This window comes from Notamacropus eugenii, chromosome 3 (genome assembly GCF_028372415.1).
Source record: "Notamacropus eugenii isolate mMacEug1 chromosome 3, mMacEug1.pri_v2, whole genome shotgun sequence".
Lineage (NCBI taxonomy): Eukaryota > Metazoa > Chordata > Mammalia > Diprotodontia > Macropodidae > Notamacropus > Notamacropus eugenii.
In genome coordinates, this window is record NC_092874.1 from 339,415,604 (window position 1) to 339,425,631 (window position 10,028).

The 10,028-nt window shown below is 42.9% G+C and overlaps 1 pseudogene; it reads left to right on the top strand.

The window, feature by feature from the left end:
• Positions 1–7,135: 7,135 nt before the first annotated feature.
• LOC140532157 (phospholipase D2 pseudogene) lies at positions 7,136–9,811 on the top strand (annotated as a pseudogene).
• The last annotated feature ends 217 nt before the right edge of the window (positions 9,812–10,028 follow it).

Below are 10,028 nucleotides of genomic sequence, written 5' to 3' on the forward strand. Positions count from 1 at the left end.
AAAACTATCTCTTACTTGCCTGTAACTTTCTAGAGGCCAGAAACCGTGTCCTTTATTAAAATCCTTACACTATCAAGTATAATATCCAGCATAGTCATAACTTCATTACTTATATAGACTGATAAGCCAAGATCATTTCTTTATTATTATTATTTATTATTTATTTATTTAACTTTTAACATTCATTTTAACAAACTTTTGGGTTCCAAATTTTCTCCCCTTTTCTCCCCTCCCCCCCCAAACACCAAGCATTCTAATTGCCCCTATCACCAATCTGCTCTCTCTTCTATCATCCCTCTCTGCCCTTGTCTCCATCTTCTCTTTTGTCCTGTAGGGCCAGATAACTTTCTATACCCCTTTACCTGTATTCCTTATCTCCTAGTGGCAAGAACAGTACTCGACGGTTGTCCTAAAACTTTGAGTTGCAACTTCTTTTCCTCTCTCCCTCCCCACCCCTTCCCTTTTGAAGGCAAGCAATTCAATATAGGCCAAATCTATGTAGTTTTGCCAATGACTTCCATAATAGTCGTGTTGTATAAGACTAACTATATTTCCCTCCATCCTATCCTGTCCCCCATTACTTCTATTCTCTCTTTTGATCCTGTCCCTCCCCAAGGGTGTCGACCTCAAATTGCTCTGTCCTCCCCATGCCCTCTCTTCCATCATCCCCCTCTCCCTGCTTATCCCCTTCTCCCCCACTTTCCTGTATTGTAAGATAGGTTTTCATACCAAAATGAGTGTGCATTTTATTCCTTCCTTAAGTGGAATGTGATGAGAGTGAACTTCATGTTTTTCTCTCACCTCCCTTCTTTATCCCTCCACTAATAAGTCTTTTGCTTGCCTCTTTTATGAGAGATAATTTGCCCCATTCAATTTCTCCCTTTCTCCTCCCAATATATTTCTCTCTCACTGCTTGATTTCATTTTTTTAAGATATAATCCCATCCTCTTCAATTCACTCTGTGCACTCTGTGTCTATGTATGTGTGCGTGTGCATGTGTGTGTGCATAATCCCACCCACTAACCAGATACTGAAAAGTTTCAAGAGTTACAAATATTTTCTTTCCATGTACGAATGTAAACAGTTCAACTTTAGTAAGTCCCTTACGACTTCTCTTTGCTGTTCACCTTTTCATGCTTCTCTTCATTCTTGTGTTGAAAAGTCAAATTTTCTTTTCAGCTCTAGTCGTTTCATCAAGAATGCTTGAAAGTCCTCTATTTCATTGAAGACCAATTTTTCCCCTGAAGTATTGCACTCGGTTTTGTTGGGTAGGTGATTCTTGGTTTTAGTCCTAGTTCCTTTGACTTCTGGAATATCCTACTCCATGCCCTTCGATCCCTTAATGTAGAAGCTGCTAGATCTTGTGTTATCCTGACTGTATTTCCACAATACTTGAATTGTTTCTTTCTAGCTGCTTGAAATATTTTCTCCTTGACCAGGGAACTCTGGAATTTGGCCACAATGTTCCTAGTAGTGTCTCTTTTTGGATCTCTTTCAGGAGGTGATCAGTGGATTCTTTCAATATTTATTTTGCCCCCTGGTTCTAGAATCTCAGGGCAGTTTTCCTTTACAATTTCATGAAAGATGATGTCTAGGCTCTTTTTTTGATCAAGGCTTTCAGGTAGTCCCATAATTTTTAAAATGTCTCTCCTGCATCTATTTTCCAAGTCAGTCGTTTTTCCAATGAGATATTTCACATTATCTTCTATTTTTTCATTCTTTTGATTTTGTTTTGTGATTTCTTGGTTTCTCATAAAGTCATTATCCTCCATCTGTTCCATTCTAATTTTGAAAGAACTATTTTCTTCAGTGAGCTTTTGAACCTCCTTTTCCATTTGGCTAACTCTGCTTTTGAAAGCATTCTTCTCCTCATTGGCTTTTTGAACCTCTTTTGCCAATTGAGTTAGCCTATTTTTCAAGGTGTTATTTTCTTCAGAATTTTTTTGGGTCTCATTTTTCAGGGTGCTGACCTGCTGTTCATGCTTTGACTGCATGTCTCTCATTTCTCTTCCCAGCTTTTCCTCCACCTCTCTAACTTGATTTTCAAAATCCTTTTTGAACTTTTCCATGGCCTGAGCCCACTGAGTGGGCTGGGATACAGAAGCCTTGATTTCTGTGTCTTTGCCTGATGGTCAGCATTGTTCTTCCTCATCAGAAAAGAAGGGAGGAAATGCCTGTTCACCAAGATAGAAACCTTCTATAGTCTTTTTTTCTTTTCCGTTTTCTGGGCATTTTCCCAGCCAGTGACTTCACTTCTGAATATTCTCTTCACACCCACTTTCCCTCCAGATCCTCCCAGCTGGCACTTGGGGTCTGAGATTCAAATGCTGCTTCCCAGCCTCAGGGCTTTGGGCGGGGGCAGGGCTGCTAGTCAGTGTGAGATTAAGTTCAGGTGCTCAAGTGGGGGCAGGGCCGCCTCTCAGGCTCAGTTCCTTCAGGGGGTTTATGCAGAGATCTTCAACAATGGATCCTGGCTCCTCCCTGCTTGGGGAGCCCTGGTCTGCTCCTGCCTCTGCTGTTGCCTCCCGAGGGCCCCTGATTTATGGGAGCACCACACTCCCCTCTCGACCTGCCAAAGAGACACTCTCACCATCCCTCGCCACCTGTGGGTGGAGGGACCCACACGACCGCTGGAGATTCTGTCCCCAAAGCCTGCTCGGATCAGCTCCTCTCGTAGCCGCGTGGCCATGGCAGGGCTGGGCTGGACTCTGCATCCGCAGTGCGACAGACCTTTTGCGAGAGGTTTACAGGGCTCTCTGGAACAGAAATCTCCTCTGCTCCACTGTTCTGTGGCCTCTGCTGCTCCAGAATTTGTTGGGAGTTCTTTTTTACAAATGTTCCATGGGCTTTGGGTTCCAAGCTATGTGTATGTGCGTCTTTCTACTCTGCCATCTTGGCTCCACCCACGCCAAGATCATTTCTAAGGAATTTGGAAAAACTTCAAAATTTCAATGTAAATTTCACTCTACTTACAGTACTTTTGCACAGCTGTAGCAAGAGCAGCCTTAGAGGTGAAATGCAATGAAAACAAAGCAAAACATGATGATTGAGGAAAGCATGTGGAAAGTAATTGGAGAGTTCTCATTGTTCTATCTTGGTGATAAAAGAAAGAAGATAATGGTTCATTTTGTACTTGTTTATAGGGTGTTCTTTTTTTAGAACCCATTTTTTAAGCTGGCTCCTTCATACCCTGCCTGCCCAGTGAACTAGTCAAAGCAAAGAGTAATGACTAAAATTCATCAAAATGATATAGAAGATAAGAACATAGAAATAATAAGATTATAATGAAACAGAAATAGAAGAAAACCTTGGTGCAAATAAGCTCTCAGATACTTACTACTTATATGACCCTGGGTTAGTCACTTAACCACTCTTGCCTCAATTCCCTCACTCATATAATGAGGGAATTGATTCAATGACCTCAGAGATCCCTTCTATCTATCAATCTATGGCCATGTGATATGTGTTGGGGAAAGCTATACAAAAAGATTACATCTTAGGGAAGTTTTTGTGGTGGACTGACTAAAGTCCTGATGCTTTCAAGGAAGCTCTTTGGTTTCAGGAAAATATCTCATGGAATTTTTGTTTAAACATTTTGTAATTGGTTCAAAGACCCTTATTATGGATCCTGGATGGTGGTTATGGAAGATAATTTATTTTCACATTCTATAGAAAATAAATCTACCCATTCTAGAACCTGGCCAGCATTGAGCCATACCTAGGCATGACTCACCACATGTATCGAGTTCTTAACCTGGATATTGCTCAGTGCCATGGAATAACAGACTTCATTAAATATCAAGATAAGCAATAACAAATTTGAAATTGTGCAGTGTTTTATCTTTTTTTCAAATGCTTTCCCACATATCCTTCCATTTGACCTCTATAGTAATTCTGTAAGAGATAAAGAGAATATGGTTATTGACTTATTTTTTTTGTTTTGAATAGATGAGAAAATGAAGATACCATCCTTTCAGTTAAAGGAGATTATGCTCTTAGAGAAGCTTCAGCTTCATTCCAAATCTTACCTTCAGAATTTATAAGCAGATGGCCTGCAGCAGAAAAGTTATCATTTATCTGCAAATACCACTGTCTGAAGAAAATATCTTGGGGGTCAGAATCTCTCCAAACTGATCAAGAAAAAAAAGCATAACAATAATGTTCAAAATAATAGCTGGCATTTCTTATGGACTTTGAACTTCACAAGGCACTCTACTCACATTATCTCATTAGATCTTTTAGAAAAATCTTCTGTGGTAGATATTAAGACAGCAATCTCTCTTTTCTAGGTGAGGAAACTAAGGATCAGAGATGTTAAATGAGTAACCTATGACTGTGTGTTCGTCCTTTGTTGCCAAAGAAGACCATGCCATCAGAGAATAGTGACATAACTTGCACTTGACTTTGTTTTGAGTGAGGGAGGGCTGTGCAGCTCACCAGCCACACTTCTCCTCCAGAGTCATCTGAATCCAGTGACCAAATATTCATAAGAATGACTGGAGATGACCCAGGATGAATCAATTTGGGTTAAGTGACTTGCCCAAGGTCACACAGCTAGTGAATGTCAAGTGTCTGAGGTGAGATTTGAACTCAGGTCCTCCTGAATCCTCTACTGGTGCTCTAATCACTGCACCACCTAGCTGCCCCTGCCCATGGTTACATACCTCTTTCATATCAGAGTTGGAACTCAAACACAGATCGATCTTGACTCTTAAGTCCGACATTTTACTTACTACAAACACATAGGACCAAGAGAGGCCACTTATCATGAGCAATCCAAAGACCTACGGGTGGCAGAGAAGTCAAAGACTATTTGCTATACCTTCATTTGACAGATGAGAAAACTGAACCCCAAGAAGTTAAGTGACTTGTCCTAAATCACATGATACTAATTATCAGACATAGGATTGCTTCTTTGCTCCTCTGACTCTAGAGCATAACTGACCAAAGTAGTAATAAGAAAAATTATGGCATTATAATAAGAAAAAAGACTCTAGTTATCTTTAGAAAAGATCTATTGGGATGAAGGTGAAATAAATTATATGAATTGATGATAGAATAAATTATATTGGAGTGTAAGGGAAAAAATAATACCTAGTCAACAACATCCACCATGTGATTTCCTGCTCCCAAATCTTTTCATCTTCAGGATGCCATGGGCTAATTACTGGACCTGGGGTCAACAGTCAGGTTCTGGTCCTAGTTTGTCTAGTAACTGTGTTCACACCTCGATGCCATAATTTTCTCATCTGTAAAATGAGATAGCCAGGCTACATGGTCTCTAAGTTTTCTTCCAGTTCTAATAGTCTGTGATTTCATGGTCCTCTTCCCTCTTCCTCTTCCCCTCTACAGAAATTTCAGATGTCAGAAAACTATTTCTTTCTACCACTTTCTGTAAAACTGCTAATGTCTCAAACTTTACAACACAAAGGCAGGAAGCCAGTAGAACCTTTGCTCAGGAAGGAACAACATCTGGCCTTTGGGCACTGGATCTAAGAGTCTAGAGGAGAATTTTTATCAGATATAGTGACACTATACAGTTTTGTTGCCTATTCCTATCATTTGAATATTATATGTCATATGATCTAACAATTTTTTTCATCATTTGTTGGAATTCTATATTTAGATTCATTTTTCACTCAATATTTTTCATCCTATCAACACACGTGCTTTTGCTGAGTCTGATGTCTTCCTCTATGAGTTACATTAGTATAATTACTCATCTCATTAAGAGTTCGGGCCATCTATTGCACATTGGGCTCCTTTAAGTCAGAAGAGATGTTATCTTATAAGAGCTTACATTAGTACAACCCTTGGGGGGAAAAAAACATCAAAAGATATCAGAATGCTGATCATTACAGTGATTAATCATGACACAGAGGCACAACACACAGGCTGTACCAGCGAAACCCCACTGTGGCAGGGCTGAACAGGAAGCCCTGGGCAATCTGAGGTAGCTGTGTCACTGCAGAACCTCAGGCATATCAGCCAAGGACAGGAATCCAGCAGAACTGAGCAAGTGAGGGCTGCGAAGCCCCACGTATATGCAATGGCTACTCCTGAGACCATCAGAGTGCAGACTAAATATCTGTAAGTCATCTACTTGAACTTCCAAGAGCAAAGATGGTGATGTGATCCGTAAATGATCTCCCCCTCCCCTTGTTGACCTTGAAAGACCCATAAAATGCTACCCCAGAAAAATCCTGGAACAGTGTGTCCAGCAAAAGGGTCAAACAGTCTCTCAGCACATGAGGCTAGGAAAATCACTAAGGGGTCCCTCCTACTGTAGCTGAAGGGGACCAGTGCAGGACTGAAACTGTCCCAGACAGCCCCACCTCAGCAAACCTGGAGGAGATCCTGAGTCCCAGGGGGATGGAGTCCACAAGTACCAACACCAAGACCCCAGGAGTGCCTCAACACTCCAGGGGAATCAGGAAGACACTAGAGCAGACAGGATAATTAACTGCTGAGCTTACCTATGCTCTAGCTAACCAAAGGAGACCTGCTGTGGCCAGACCATCCCTCCCCCACACTTCACACAACTAGCTCCAGGACAACTCCTGGGAAATGCAGAAAGACTCCACCTCACCTCTGCTTTCTCCCACCAGCCAACTCAGCCCCAGGTAGGCTGCAGCATTTTAGCTTCTAGCTGGAAGAACTAGAGGCCAAAACACACAAAGCCTCAAATTCAAGGTGCAAAAACTGTAGGACAGAGCCCCTTGTACCCTAGAAGCAGAGATCTACTTTAAAAGCCAGGAAAAGGGTGATCATAATCATCATGAGGAGGAAGCAAGGCAGAAAAGAAAAGACCATAGAATCTTTCTATGGGAACAAGGAACAAAACACAAATACCAAAAAGGTCAGGACTGAGACTGTACTCCCATCTGAAACTTCAGAAGGCAATATGAACTAATTGTAAGCACAAAGAGCACTCTTGGAAGAACTAAAGAAGAATTTTCAAAGCCAGACCAGAGAAATGGAAGAAAAACTGGTCAATGATTTTAATTCACTGAAGAAAACAGCTCCCTAAAAAGGAAAATTGGACAAATAGAAAAGGAAGTACAAAAACTAACTGGAGAAAATAACTATCCCATTTGCTCTCCAGGCCTGGCTGGTCCAGCCTGAAAACCTCGATATGTCTGCTCACATTCCTGATCCGGTGGTATCCCGGCTATGGTTCTGGCTCTGAATGGTGAGGGGAGAGAAGACCTGGGAGGACTGGGGCTAGGGGCCCAGCTGTGATTTCAGAACTTCAGAATTTCTCTCCCTTCCCAGTTTGTGAGTATAATGTCAGGCCCTGAGGGAATGTTCCCTGGAGATGGTGGCCTTGACTCCAGCCAGCTCCAGGTGGAACCAGATGAGTTGGACACTTTGAAAGAAGGGAAAGAGCCAGCCCCTGAGGAATCACTCCAGAATTTTTGCCCCTGGAGTCCCTGTTATTGCACAAGTCATAGGCACTGAGAGATACACCACTGGATCCGAGATGGACATGTGCACACTTTACATGATGATTTTACATGGACAACCAAGGTGAAATGCCGAAATTTCCAGGACCTTCACTGAGACCTGCTGAGACATAAAATTTTGATGAGCTTCCTCACTCTGGCCCAGTTTGCAGTTGCTTATTTCCCTTCCCAAGAAGGTGCTCCTACAGCTGAAATACCATCTTTACCCAGAGTGAGTTCTGAAGGTTCTTCCAGATACAGCGCTAGCAAGCAGAAATACCTAGAGAATTATCTCAGTCACCTCCCAGCCATTTCATTCTACCAGAACTACCATGCTATGAAAGAATTTCTAGAGGTCAGTCATATCTGACCTTGGCCCCAAAGGATTGGAAGGTTTGATCAGCAAGCACTCAGGAGGTCACCAAGTTCCTGGCTGTACCTGCTGTGGCCGAGATCAAGTTTGTTCCTGATGGCCCAAGAGATGGCTGGTGGTGAAAGATTCCTTCCTGCTATACATTCGCTTGGAAACAGGCTGTATCTCCTTTGTCCAGCTTTTTGACCCTGGATTTGAGGTTCAGGTTGGCAAATAGAATACAGAAACGCATTATGGTGTCCAAATCGACACTTCTTACAGGTCCCTGATCCTCAAGCGCAATAGTTACCACCAGGCTCGATGGTGGGGTGAGGAAGTCACAGAAGTAGCTCAGAGTCAGGGATGTTACCTCTTACAGCTACACAGACAACAGAGCTACACCAGCCACTCAGGCCACAGACTCTGGCCAGATGGTTTGTAAATGGGGCAGGTTACTTTGCAGCTGTGGCTGATGCCATCCTCAGGCCAAGGAGGAGATTTTCATTGAAGATTGGTGGTTGAGTCTTGAAATTTATCTGAAGCATCCAGCCCATCGTGAGGAATGGAGACTGAAGGTGATGTTCAAGAAGAAGGCAGTGGAGGGTGTCTGAATTTCTGTGCTGCTGTACAAAGAAGTGGAATTGGCCTTGAGTATTAACAGTGGCTACATCAAAAAAGCTCTGATGCAGCTGCACCTCAATATCAAGGTGATGCATCACCCAAACCATGTGACACTGTGGGTCCACCCCACAGAAAACCTGCTAGTTGTGGACCAAGCCGTGGCCTTCATGAGAAGATTTGACCTTGCCTTTGGCCAATGGAATGATCTGCACTGCCAGATCACTGACCTAGAGGGATATAATGGAACAAACACCCCACAGCTGCCCACCCCATGATCAAGCCTTCTCATTGACCTTGACCTTTCCCACAACCAACTGTTCTGGCTGGGCAAGGATTATATCAATTTGTTCATCAAAGATTGGGTACAACTGGAGAAAACGTTCGAGGATTTTATTGACAGGGTGATGATATCCCCAATGCCATGGAGGATTATGGGGGTCGCTGTCCATGGTTCAACAGAAAGAGATATTGCCTGACATTTTATCCAGAGCTGGAATTTTATCAAGACCACCAAGGCCAAATACAAGATCCCTCTGTTCCCATATCTGTTACTCAAGCCACTCAGCACAGCCAACCAGTTACCCTTCACCTTTGCTAGAGGGCAGTGGGCCAGTGTACAGGTCCTTTGATCAGTGAACCGTTGGTCCACTGGGACCTGTGAGAGCTCCATCCTCAATGCATACCTCCATACAATTCGGGAATGCTGTCACTTCATCTACATTGAGAATCAATTCTTCATCAGCTGCTCAGATAGACGGATGGTTCTGAGCACAGTGGAAGATGCTATTGTGGAAAGGATTTTGGCAACAGCAGTGGTTTCAGGTCTATGTTCCCCCTACTTCCTGGGTTTGAAGGTCATATCTCCACAGGTGGTGGAAATGCTAGGTAGTTTTGCACTTCACCTACAGGAATCTCTATGGTGGTGAATATTCAATCCGGCATCAGCTCAAAGCTGCCAAGGGTACATTATGGAGAGACTATACATCAGTGTGTGGGAACTGAACCCATGGAGAACTGAGAGGAAAACTGATATGTGAGCTCATCTACATCCACAGCAAGATGCTCATCGATGATGACAGGACAGTCATTGGTTCAGCAAACATCAATGACTGGAGCCTTCTGGGGAAGGGAGACAGTGAATTAGCAATACTGATTGAAGACACTGATATGGAACCATCACTTATGGATGGAAAAGAGTACCAAGCTGGGAGGTTTGCCCTCAGTCTCCGGAAACACCATTCTGGAGGCAAAGTCTCGGTCTGAACTGGACCTCCAGGATCCTATCTGTGACACCTTCTTCCAGCTGTGAGAGAAGATAACTGAGAGAAATGCCAGCATCTATGAGCAGACTTTTTGTTGCTTGTCATCTAATGTAACTCGATCACTTTTCTAAGTTACTTCCTTCATTTCTCAGTGGAATGAAGGGATTCAGTCAGATAGTCCAACCTTGACATTCTGAAAACCTGGATTCATTCCAGGAGCAATAGAGGAAAGGGTCATGGGGTGGAGAGGAAATGATGCATAGAGATTGCTCTCTCCGTCCCTTTCTCCTTCTTCTCTCAGTCTCCTGAATCAAGTTCAAATCCCTGCTGCAGAGGAGAAAGCTACAG